We start from the raw sequence: 14,639 nt of genomic DNA on the forward strand, positions 1-14,639 counted from the left end.
AACGCTTTGTGGTATAACGTTATAACGTAATACGTAATATGGTATAACGTTATATAGTATAACTTTATAACGTATTACGTTATATAGTATAACGTTATGTAGTATAACGGTATATAGTACAACGTTATATGGTATAACGTTATAACGTATTACGTTATATGCTATAACGTTATGTGGCATAACGTTATAACGTATTACGTTATATGGTATAACGTTATAACGTATTACGTTATGTGGTATAACGCTATAGGCTATAACGTTATAACGTAATACGTAATATGGTATAACATTGCATGATATAACGTTATAACGTATTACGTTATATACAATAACGTTGTATGGTATAACGTTATAACGTATTACGTTATATACTATAACGTTATATGGTAAAACGTTAAAACGTATAACGTTATATGGTATAACGTTATAACGTATTACGTTATAAACTATAACGTTATATGGTATAACGTTATAACGTATTAAGTTATATGGTATAACGTTATATGGTATAACGTTATATGGTATAACGTAATACGATATAAGGTATAACCATATAACGTATTACGTTATATGGTATAACGATATATGGTATAACGTTATAACGTACTACGTTATGTGGTATAACGTTATATGATATAACGTTATAACGTAATACGTTATATAGTCTAACGCTTTGTGGTATAACGTTATAACGTAATACGTAATATGGTATAACGTTATATAGTATAACTTTATAACGTATTACGTTATATAGTATAACGTTATGTAGTATAACGGTATATAGTATAACGTTATATGGTATAACGTTATAACGTATTACGTTATATGCTATAACGTTATATGGTATAACGTTATAACGTATTACGTTATGTGGTATAACGTTATATGGTATAACTTTATAACGTAATACGTTATATAGTATAACATTATATAGTATAACGGTATATAGTATAACGTTATATGGTATAACGTTATAACGTATTACGTTACATATTATAACGTTATATGCTATAACGTTATAACGTAATACGTAATATGATATAACGTTATAGCGAATTTCGTTATGTGGTATAACGTTATATGGTATAACGTTATAACGTAATACGTTATATGGTATAACGTTATAACGTATTACGTTATATGGTATAACGTTGTATGGTATAACGTTATAACGAATTACGTTATGTGGTATAACGTTATATGGTATAACGTTATAACGAATAACGTTATATAGTATAACGTTATGCGGTATAACGTTGAAACGTATTACGCTATGTGGTATAACGATATATGGTATAACGTTATAACGTACTACGTTATGTGGTATAACGTTATATGATATAACGTTATAACGTAATACGTTATATAGTATAACGCTTTGTGGTATAACGTTATAACGTAATACGTAATATGGTATAACGTTATATAGTATAACTTTATAACGTATTACGTTATATAGTATAACGTTATATAGTATAACGGTATATAGTATAACGTTATATGGTATAACGTTATAACGTATTACGTTATATGCTATAACGTTATATGGTATAACGTTATAACGTATTACGTTATGTGGTATAACGTTATATGGTATAACCTTATAACGTAATACGTTATATAGTATAACATTATATAGTATAACGGTATATAGTATAACGTTATATGGTATAACGTTATAACGTATTACGTTACATATTATAACGTTATATGCTAAAACGTTATAACGTAATACGTAATATGATATAACGTTCTAACGAATTTCGTTATGTGGTATAACGTTATATGGTATAACGTTATAACGTAATACGTCATATAGTATAACGTTATATGGTATAACGTCATAACGTTTTACGTTATATAGTATAACGTTATATGATATAACGTTATAACGTAATACGTTATATGTTATAACATTATAACGTATTACGTTATGTGGTATAACGTTATATGGTATAACGTTATAACGTAATACGTTATATAGTATAACGTTATGTGGTATAACGTTATAACGTAATACGTTATATGGTATAACGTTATAACGTATTACGTTATGTGGTATAACGTTATAACGTAATACGTTATATGGTATAACGTTATAACGTATTACGTTATGTGGTATAACGTTATATGGTATAACGTTATAACGTATTACGTTATAAACTATAACGTTATATGGTATAACGTTATTACGTATTAAGTTATATGGCATAACGTTATATGGTATAACGTTATATGGTATAACGTAATACGATATAAGGTATAACCATATAACGTATTACGTTATATGGTATAACGATATATGGTATAACGTTATAACGTACTACGTTATGTGGTATAACGTTATATGATATAACGTTATAACGTAATACGTTATATAGTCTAACGCTTTGTGGTATAACGTTATAACGTAATACGTAATATGGTATAACGTTATATAGTATAACTTTATAACGTATTACGTTATATAGTATAACGTTATGTAGTATAACGGTATATAGTACAACGTTATATGGTATAACGTTATAACGTATTACGTTATATGCTATAACGTTATGTGGTATAACGTTATAACGTATTACGTTATATGGTATAACGTTATAACGTATTACGTTATGTGGTATAACGCTATAGGCTATAACGTTATAACGTAATACGTAATATGGTATAACATTGCATGATATAACGTTATAACGTATTACGTAATATACAATAACGTTGTATGGTATAACGTTATAACGTATTACGTTATATACTATAACGTTATATGGTAAAACGTTAAAACGTATAACGTTATATGGTATAACGTTATATGGTATAACGTTATATGGTATAAAGTCATAACGTAATACGTTATAAGGTATAACGTTATAACGTATTACGTAATATGGTATAACGTCATAACGTAATACGTTATAAGGTATAACGATATAACGTATTACGTTATATACTATAACGTTATATGGTATAAGGTTATATAGTATAACGTTATATGCTATAACGTTATAACATAATACGTAATATGGTATAACGTTATACGGTATAACGTTATAACCTATTACGTTATATAGTATAACGTTATATGGTACAACGTTATAACGTATTACGTTATATACTATAACGTTATATGGTATAACGTTAACACGTATAACGTTATATACTATAATGTTATATGGTATAACGTTATAACGTATTACGTTATGTGTTATAACGTTATATGGTATAACGTTATAACGTAATACGTTACATAGTATAACGTTATGTGGTATAACGTTATAAAGTAATACGTAATATGGTATAACGTTATAACGTATTAGGTTATGTGGTATAACGATATATGGTATAACGTTATAACGTATTAAGTTATATGGTATAACGTTATATGGTATAACGTTATATGGTATAACGTAGTACGATATAAGGTATAACGATATAACGTATTACGTTATATGGTATAACGTTACATGGTATAACGTTATAACGTATTACGTTATATAGTATAACGTTATATGGTATAACGTTATAACGTAATACCTTATATGGTATAACGTTATAAGGTATTACGTTATGTGGTATAACGCTATAGGCTATAACGTTATAACGAAATACGTTATAAGGTATAACGTTATAACGTATTACGTTATATACTATATCGTTATATGGTATAACGTTATAATGTATTACGTTATATAGTATAACGTTATATAGTATAACGTTATAACGTATTACGTTGTATGGTATAACGTTATAACGTAATACGTTATATGGTATAACGTTATAACGTAATACGTTATAAGGTATAACGTTATATAGTATAACGGTATATAGTATAACGTTATATGGTATAACGTTATAACGTATTACGTTATATGGTATAACGTTATATGGTATAACGTTATAACGTAATACGTTATAAGGTATAACGTTATAACGTATTACGTTATATAGTATATTGTTATATGGTATAACGTTATAACGTAATACGTTATATGGTGTAACGTTATAACGTATTAAGTTATATGGTATAACGTTATATGGTATGACGTTATAACGTATTACGTTATATATTATAACGTTATATGCTATAACGTTATAACGTAATACGTAATATGATATAAAGTTATAACGTATTTCGTTATGTGGTATAACGTTATATGGTATAACGTTATAACGAATAACGTTATATAGTATAACGTTATGCGGTATAACGTTGAAAAGTATTACGCTATGTGGTATAACGATATATGGTATAACGTTATAACGTACTACGTTATGTGGTATAACGTTATATGATATAACGTTATAACGTAATACGTTATATAGTATAACGCTTTGTGGTATAACGTCATAACGTAATACGTAATATGGTATAACGTTATATAGTATAACTTTATAACGTATTACGTTATATAGTATAACGTTATATAGTATAACGGTATATAGTATAACGTTATATGGTATAACGTTATAACGTATTACGTTATATGCTATAACGTTATATGGTATAACGTTATAACGTATTACGTTATGTGGTATAACGTTATATGGTATAACTTTATAACGTAATACGTTATATAGTAAAACATTATATAGTATAACGGTATATAGTATAACGTTATATGGTATAACGTTATAACGTATTACGTTACATATTATAACGTTATATGCTATAACGTTATAACGTAATACTTAATATGATATAACGTTATAACGAATTTCGTTATGTGGTATAACGTTATATGGTATAACGTTATATCGTAATACGTTATATAGTATAACGTTATATGGTATAACGTCATAACGTTTTACGTTATATAGTATAACGTTATATGATATAACGTTATAACGTAATACGTTATATGGTATAACATTATAACGTATTACGTTATGTGGTATAACGTTATATGGTATAACGTTATAACGTAATACGTTATATAGTATAACGCTATGTGGTATAACGTTATAACGTAATACGTTATATGGTATAACGTTATAACGTATTACGTTATGTGGTATAACGTTATATGGTATAACGTTATAACGTATTACGTTATAAACTATAACGTTATATGGTATAACGTTATAACGTATTAAGTTATATGGTATAACGTTATATGGTATAACGTTATATGGTATAACGTATTACGATATAAGGTATAACCATATAACGTATTACGTTATATGGTATAACGATATATGGTATAACGTTATAACGTACTACGTTATGTGGTATAACGTTATATGATATAACGTTATAACGTAATACGTTATATAGTCTAACGCTTTGTGGTATAACGTTATAACGTAATACGTAATATGGTATAACGTTATATAGTATAACTTTATAACGTATTACGTTATATAGTATAACGTTATGTAGTATAACGGTATATAGTATAACGTTATATGGTATAACGTTATAACGTATTACGTTATATGCTATAACGTTATATGGTATAACGTTATAACGTATTACGTTATGTGGTATAACGTTATATGGTATAACTTTATAACGTAATACGTTATATAGTATAACATTATATAGTATAACGGTATATAGTATAACGTTATATGGTATAACGTTATAACGTATTACGTTACATATTACAACGTTATATGCTATAACGTTATAACGTAATACGTAATATGATATAACGTTATAGCGAATTTCGTTATGTGGTATAACGTTATATGGTATAACGTTATAACGTAATACGTTATATGGTATAACGTTATAACGTATTACGTTATATGGTATAACGTTGTATGGTATAACGTTATAACGAATTACGTTATGTGGTATAACGTTATATGCTATAACGTTATAACGAATAACGTTATATAGTATAACGTTATGCGGTATAACGTTGAAACGTATTACGCTATGTGGTATAACGATATATGGTATAACGTTATAACGTACTACGTTATGTGGTATAACGTTATATGATATAACGTTATAACGTAATACGTTATATAGTATAACGCTTTGTGGTATAACGTTATAACGTAATACGTAATATGGTATAACGTTATATAGTATAACTTTATAACGTATTACGTTATATAGTATAACGTTATATAGTATAACGGTATATAGTATAACGTTATATGGTATAACGTTATAACGTATTACGTTATATGCTATAACGTTATATGGTATAACGTTATAACGTATTACGTTATGTGGTATAACGTTATATGGTATAACCTTATAACGTAATACGTTATATAGTATAACATTATATAGTATAACGGTATATAGTATAACGTTATATGGTATAACGTTATAACGTATTACGTTACATATTATAACGTTATATGCTAAAACGTTATAACGTAATACGTAATATGATATAACGTTCTAACGAATTTCGTTATGTGGTATAACGTTATATGGTATAACGTTATAACGTAATACGTTATATAGTATAACGTTATATGGTATAACGTCATAACGTTTTACGTTATATAGTATAACGTTATATGATATAACGTTATAACGTAATACGTTATATGTTATAACATTATAACGTATTACGTTATGTGGTATAACGTTATATGGTATAACGTTATAACGTAATACGTTATATAGTATAACGTTATGTGGTATAACGTTATAACGTAATACGTTATATGGTATAACGTTATAACGTATTACGTTATGTGGTATAACGTTATATGGTATAACGTTATAACGTATTACGTTATAAACTATAACGTTATATGGTATAACGTTATAACGTATTAAGTTATATGGCATAACGTTATATGGTATAACGTTATATGGTATAACGTAATACGATATAAGGTATAACCATATAACGTATTACGTTATATGGTATAACGATATATGGTATAACGTTATAACGTACTACGTTATGTGGTATAACGTTATATGATATAACGTTATAACGTAATACGTTATATAGTCTAACGCTTTGTGGTATAACGTTATAACGTAATACGTAATATGGTATAACGTTATATAGTATAACTTTATAACGTATTACGTTATATAGTATAACGTTATGTAGTATAACGGTATATAGTACAACGTTATATGGTATAACGTTATAACGTATTACGTTATATGCTATAACGTTATGTGGTATAACGTTATAACGTATTACGTTATATGGTATAACGTTATAACGTATTACGTTATGTGGTATAACGCTATAGGCTATAACGTTATAACGTAATACGTAATATGGTATAACATTGCATGATATAACGTTATAACGTATTACGTTATATACAATAACGTTGTATGGTATAACGTTATAACGTATTACGTTATATACTATAACGTTATATGGTAAAACGTTAAAACGTATAACGTTATATGGTATAACGTTATAACGTATTACGTTATAAACTATAACGTTATATGGTATAACGTTATAACGTATTAAGTTATATGGTATAACGTTATATGGTATAACGTTATATGGTATAACGTAATACGATATAAGGTATAACCATATAACGTATTACGTTATATGGTATAACGATATATGGTATAACGTTATAACGTACTACGTTATGTGGTATAACGTTATATGATATAACGTTATAACGTAATACGTTATATAGTCTAACGCTTTGTGGTATAACGTTATAACGTAATACGTAATATGGTATAACGTTATATAGTATAACTTTATAACGTATTACGTTATATAGTATAACGTTATGTAGTATAACGGTATATAGTATAACGTTATATGGTATAACGTTATAACGTATTACGTTATATGCTATAACGTTATATGGTATAACGTTATAACGTATTACGTTATGTGGTATAACGTTATATGGTATAACTTTATAACGTAATACGTTATATAGTATAACATTATATAGTATAACGGTATATAGTATAACGTTATATGGTATAACGTTATAACGTATTACGTTACATATTATAACGTTATATGCTATAACGTTATAACGTAATACGTAATATGATATAACGTTATAGCGAATTTCGTTATGTGGTATAACGTTATATGGTATAACGTTATAACGTAATACGTTATATGGTATAACGTTATAACGTATTACGTTATATGGTATAACGTTGTATGGTATAACGTTATAACGAATTACGTTATGTGGTATAACGTTATATGGTATAACGTTATAACGAATAACGTTATATAGTATAACGTTATGCGGTATAACGTTGAAACGTATTACGCTATGTGGTATAACGATATATGGTATAACGTTATAACGTACTACGTTATGTGGTATAACGTTATATGATATAACGTTATAACGTAATACGTTATATAGTATAACGCTTTGTGGTATAACGTTATAACGTAATACGTAATATGGTATAACGTTATATAGTATAACTTTATAACGTATTACGTTATATAGTATAACGTTATATAGTATAACGGTATATAGTATAACGTTATATGGTATAACGTTATAACGTATTACGTTATATGCTATAACGTTATATGGTATAACGTTATAACGTATTACGTTATGTGGTATAACGTTATATGGTATAACCTTATAACGTAATACGTTATATAGTATAACATTATATAGTATAACGGTATATAGTATAACGTTATATGGTATAACGTTATAACGTATTACGTTACATATTATAACGTTATATGCTAAAACGTTATAACGTAATACGTAATATGATATAACGTTCTAACGAATTTCGTTATGTGGTATAACGTTATATGGTATAACGTTATAACGTAATACGTCATATAGTATAACGTTATATGGTATAACGTCATAACGTTTTACGTTATATAGTATAACGTTATATGATATAACGTTATAACGTAATACGTTATATGTTATAGCATTATAACGTATTACGTTATGTGGTATAACGTTATATGGTATAACGTTATAACGTAATACGTTATATAGTATAACGTTATGTGGTATAACGTTATAACGTAATACGTTATATGGTATAACGTTATAACGTATTACGTTATGTGGTATAACGTTATATGGTATAACGTTATAACGTATTACGTTATAAACTATAACGTTATATGGTATAACGTTATAACGTATTAAGTTATATGGCATAACGTTATATGGTATAACGTTATATGGTATAACGTAATACGATATAAGGTATAACCATATAACGTATTACGTTATATGGTATAACGATATATGGTATAACGTTATAACGTACTACGTTATGTGGTATAACGTTATATGATATAACGTTATAACGTAATACGTTATATAGTCTAACGCTTTGTGGTATAACGTTATAACGTAATACGTAATATGGTATAACGTTATATAGTATAACTTTATAACGTATTACGTTATATAGTATAACGTTATGTAGTATAACGGTATATAGTACAACGTTATATGGTATAACGTTATAACGTATTACGTTATATGCTATAACGTTATGTGGTATAACGTTATAACGTATTACGTTATATGGTATAACGTTATAACGTATTACGTTATGTGGTATAACGCTATAGGCTATAACGTTATAACGTAATACGTAATATGGTATAACATTGCATGATATAACGTTATAACGTATTACGTAATATACAATAACGTTGTATGGTATAACGTTATAACGTATTACGTTATATACTATAACGTTATATGGTAAAACGTTAAAACGTATAACGTTATATGGTATAACGTTATATGGTATAACGTTATATGGTATAAAGTCATAACGTAATACGTTATAAGGTATAACGTTATAACGTATTACGTAATATGGTATAACGTCATAACGTAATACGTTATAAGGTATAACGATATAACGTATTACGTTATATACTATAACGTTATATGGTATAAGGTTATATAGTATAACGTTATATGCTATGACGTTATAACATAATACGTAATATGGTATAACGTTATACGGTATAACGTTATAACGTATTACGTTATATAGTATAACGTTATATGGTACAACGTTATAACGTATTACGTTATATACTATAACGTTATATGGTATAACGTTAACACGTATAACGTTATATACTATAATTTTATATGGTATAACGTTATAACGTATTACGTTATGTGTTATAACGTTATATGGTATAACGTTATAACGTAATACGTTACATAGTATAACGTTATGTGGTATAACGTTATAAAGTAATACGTAATATGGTATAACGTTATAACGTATTAGGTTATGTGGTATAACGATATATGGTATAACGTTATAACGTATTAAGTTATATGGTATAACGTTATATGGTATAACGTTATATGGTATAACGTAGTACGATATAAGGTATAACGATATAACGTATTACGTTATATGGTATAACGTTACATGGTATAACGTTATAACGTATTACGTTATATAGTATAACGTTATATGGTATAACGTTATAACGTAATACCTTATATGGTATAACGTTATAAGGTATTACGTTATGTGGTATAACGCTATAGGCTATAACGTTATAACGAAATACGTTATAAGGTATAACGTTATAACGTATTACGTTATATACTATATCGTTATATGGTATAACGTTATAATGTATTACGTTATATAGTATAACGTTATATAGTATAACGTTATAACGTATTACGTTGTATGGTATAACGTTATAACGTAATACGTTATATGGTATAACGTTATAACGTATTACGTTATATACTATAACGTTATATGGTATAACATTATAACGTATTACATTATATAGTATAACGTTATATAGTATAACGTTAAAACGTATAACGTTATATGGTATAACGTTATATGGTATAACGTTATATGGTATAAAGTCATAACGTAATACGTTATAAGGTATAACGTTATAACGTATTACGTAATATGGTATAACGTCATAACGTAATACGTTATAAGGTATAACGTTATAACGTATTACGTTATATACTATAACGTTATATGGTATAAGGTTATATAGTATAACGTTATATGCTATAACGTTATAACATAATACGTAATATGGTATAACGTTATACGGTATAACGTTATAACGTATTACGTTATATAGTATAACGTTATATGGTACAACGTTATAACGTATTACGTTATATACTATAACGTTATATGGTATAACGTTAACACGTATAACGTTATATACTATAATGTTATATGGTATAACGTTATAACGTATTACGTTATGTGTTATAACGTTATATGGTATAACGTTATAACGTAATACGTTACATAGTATAACGTTATGTGGTATAACGTTATAAAGTAATACGTAATATGGTATAACGTTATAACGTATTAGGTTATGTGGTATAACGATATATGGTATAACGTTATAACGTATTAAGTTATATGGTATAACGTTATATGGTATAACGTTATATGGTATAACGTAGTACGATATAAGGTATAACGATATAACGTATTACGTTATATGGTATAACGTTACATGGTATAACGTTATAACGTATTACGTTATATAGTATAACGTTATATGGTATAACGTTATAACGTAATACCTTATATGGTATAACGTTATAAGGTATTACGTTATGTGGTATAACGCTATAGGCTATAACGTTATAACGAAATACGTTATAAGGTATAACGTTATAACGTATTACGTTATATACTATATCGTTATATGGTATAACGTTATAATGTATTACGTTATATAGTATAACGTTATATAGTATAACGTTATAACGTATTACGTTGTATGGTATAACGTTATAACGTAATACGTTATATGGTATAACGTTATAACGTATTACGTTATATACTATAACGTTATATGGTATAACATTATAACGTATTACATTATATAGTATAACGTTATATAGTATAACGTTAAAACGTATAACGTTATATGGTATAACGTTATATGGTATAACGTTATATGGTATAAAGTCATAACGTAATACGTTATAAGGTATAACGTTATAACGTATTACGTAATATGGTATAACGTCATAACGTAATACGTTATAAGGTTTAACGTTATAACGTATTACGTTATATAGTATATTCTTATATGTTATAACGTTATAACGTATTACGTTATATGGTATAACTTTATAACGTAATACGTTATATACTATAACGTTATAAATTATAACGTTATAACGTATTAAGTTATATGGTATAACGTTATATGGTATAACGTCATAACGTGTCACGTTATATAGTATAACGTTATATGGTATAACGTTATTACGTAATACGTTATATGGTATAACGTTATAACGTATTACGTTATATGGTATAACGTTATATGGTATAACGTTATAACGTAATACGTTATAAGGTATAACGTTATAACGTATTACGTTATATAGTATATTGTTATATGGTATAACGTTATAACGTAATACGTTATATGGTATGTTACGCCGGGCGACACTCTACCTATACCAGGCCACACACCGCGGGCAAGATGGTCACCAGATGTCCGCTCGTCCTTACTGCGTACCCTCAATATTCTCAAGTACCCTCCATAAATCTCAGCAATTTCCTAGTCGAGGTCCTTCGAAACTAACAAAGATTCTTCCGTTGCATTGTTTCCCGAAGTTTATTGCTCGCCACGGGTTGACACGGGAAAGTTTCTGTTTCTCACGTGTGAGGCCTCCCACCAACGACTTTATCTTGAGGGCGGTGAGCATCCTTCCTCACCCACCACCATAGCAAATAACCAATTAACAACGAAGCCTATTTCCCTCACTCTATTAGCCAAAATCGTCGCCAACAAATCCGATGATCCCGTGCGCTAGACACACCCATCCTTAGTTTTCCTCCGTCACAGCTTCATCGTCGAAGCACACTCTTTTTCGCTTCTTCAAACCGTCAACATCTTGTAACCGGGTCAAGATCAATCAACTATAACTTGTACATTCGCATTAGTGCAATCATTTCTTTACGAAGTTGTTGAAATAAATATAAAGTTATACCTGTTGAATCAGTGTAACTATTCAATTAACCACCCCTATTATCCTAAACGAAATAGGGGATCGATCAATTCGTGGCGTCGATTATCTAATCGTAACGGGAATTTACGACTCCCGTTGACGTGCTTCTTCGCGATCGCGTCTCTCCGCGAGTGATCGAACATTTTGGTCCTTCGAGCCGGATCACGTGTCTGTGAAAAGTGCACGCCAGTGACACCCACTACCATACAGTGCCACGTGAATCCAACATAACCAGCAGCGGAAGCGTTACCACTCCAGCGAAGTCAGTAACGCCAAGGGCCGTCACCTTTGAAGAGGCATAATTCGGTGGTTGAAACGCAACCAGGCAGCCTCCCGCCGCAACTGGACAATCGTCAACGTAACGAGATCCAACAACTTCGTTCTCACTACAAAACGCGTCACGTTAGACAAGTATCACCTTCGTCAACAGAAGTAAGTTCTAACCATTTCAATCTCTATCATATAATAAATAATGGCAACCGGAAATGAACTTGCCGCCTTGCGCCGACGCCGAGGCCAGTGCGTCAGCCACTTTACACGCTTATCAAAAAAGCTGGACGAAATCGAACAATCCAGCTGTCCGCAAGAGCACGAGTTAGTCCAAATGAAAAATCGTCTGGAAACATACGAGACGGAATTCCGCGCCATTCAAAACGAGATAACAAGTATAGACGAAAAAGAGATCGCGCGCGGCCTTGAAATAGCAGACGAGTACGAAAGATTAGAGCTCCGAGTAATTCACCAATTAAACAATCTACGACTAGTTACGCCGTCGCAATCGACAAACGGCGAATCATCCGCTATTCGCGAGGCTGCATCAATTAAATTACCGGAGATTCATGTGCCTATTTTCGACGGTACCGTCGAGAATTGGCATTCATTTTACGACTCCTTCTTGTCCATCATAGATCGAAACGAGCGACTTACACCCGTGCAAAAGTTTCATTATCTCCAATCCTCCCTGACCGGAAGGGCCGCGCGAAGCATACAATCGCTAGACATCACGGAATTAAATTATTCAATTGCTATCGACATTCTTAAAGAAAAATTCGACTGCCACCGTCAAGTCTGCATGCGCCACTGGGACTTGATTTTTGACTATCCGAAAATAACTAAAGAAACACCCGAAGCCATAGATGATTTTCTCGAGACGGTCAAGGTAAACCTCCAAGCCTTAAAGAAGCTCGGCGAACCAGTCGTATCAAACGTCGTTCTTCTCAAGATATTCACATTGAAACTACCAGCAGCCATCATACGCAAATGGCACCGCACATTGCCAGACAAGAAAATGCCGTCCTACACGCACTTGGTAGAATTTCTGAAAACGCGTACGAACGGTGACAGAACAAATTCAGCATCAACCGTGATAAAACGGGGGTCCGATCGACATAACCGTCAGCAACCGAACGCCCCGCGAGTTCACGCATTCGCGACTACACATAAGCCGTCGATGTGTCCGAATTGCCGAGGACCACACGCAATATGGAATTGTGAAACCTTCAAGGCGCAGTCGCCCAAGGAACGTCTTGAAACGGCCAAAAGGACGTCCCTCTGTACGAATTGTCTAGGCAAGGGTCACACCCTTACTCAATGTTCCGCCGGTTCATGTCGCATCTGCAGACAGCGACACCATACATATCTGCACCGAGACCATGATCATCGCAAAGTCCAAACACGTGTAGACCGAACATCGAGCG

Source organism: Bombus flavifrons, chromosome 9 (genome assembly GCF_040668555.2).
Source record: "Bombus flavifrons isolate JBK064 chromosome 9, iyBomFlav1_principal, whole genome shotgun sequence".
Taxonomy (NCBI): domain Eukaryota; kingdom Metazoa; phylum Arthropoda; class Insecta; order Hymenoptera; family Apidae; genus Bombus; species Bombus flavifrons.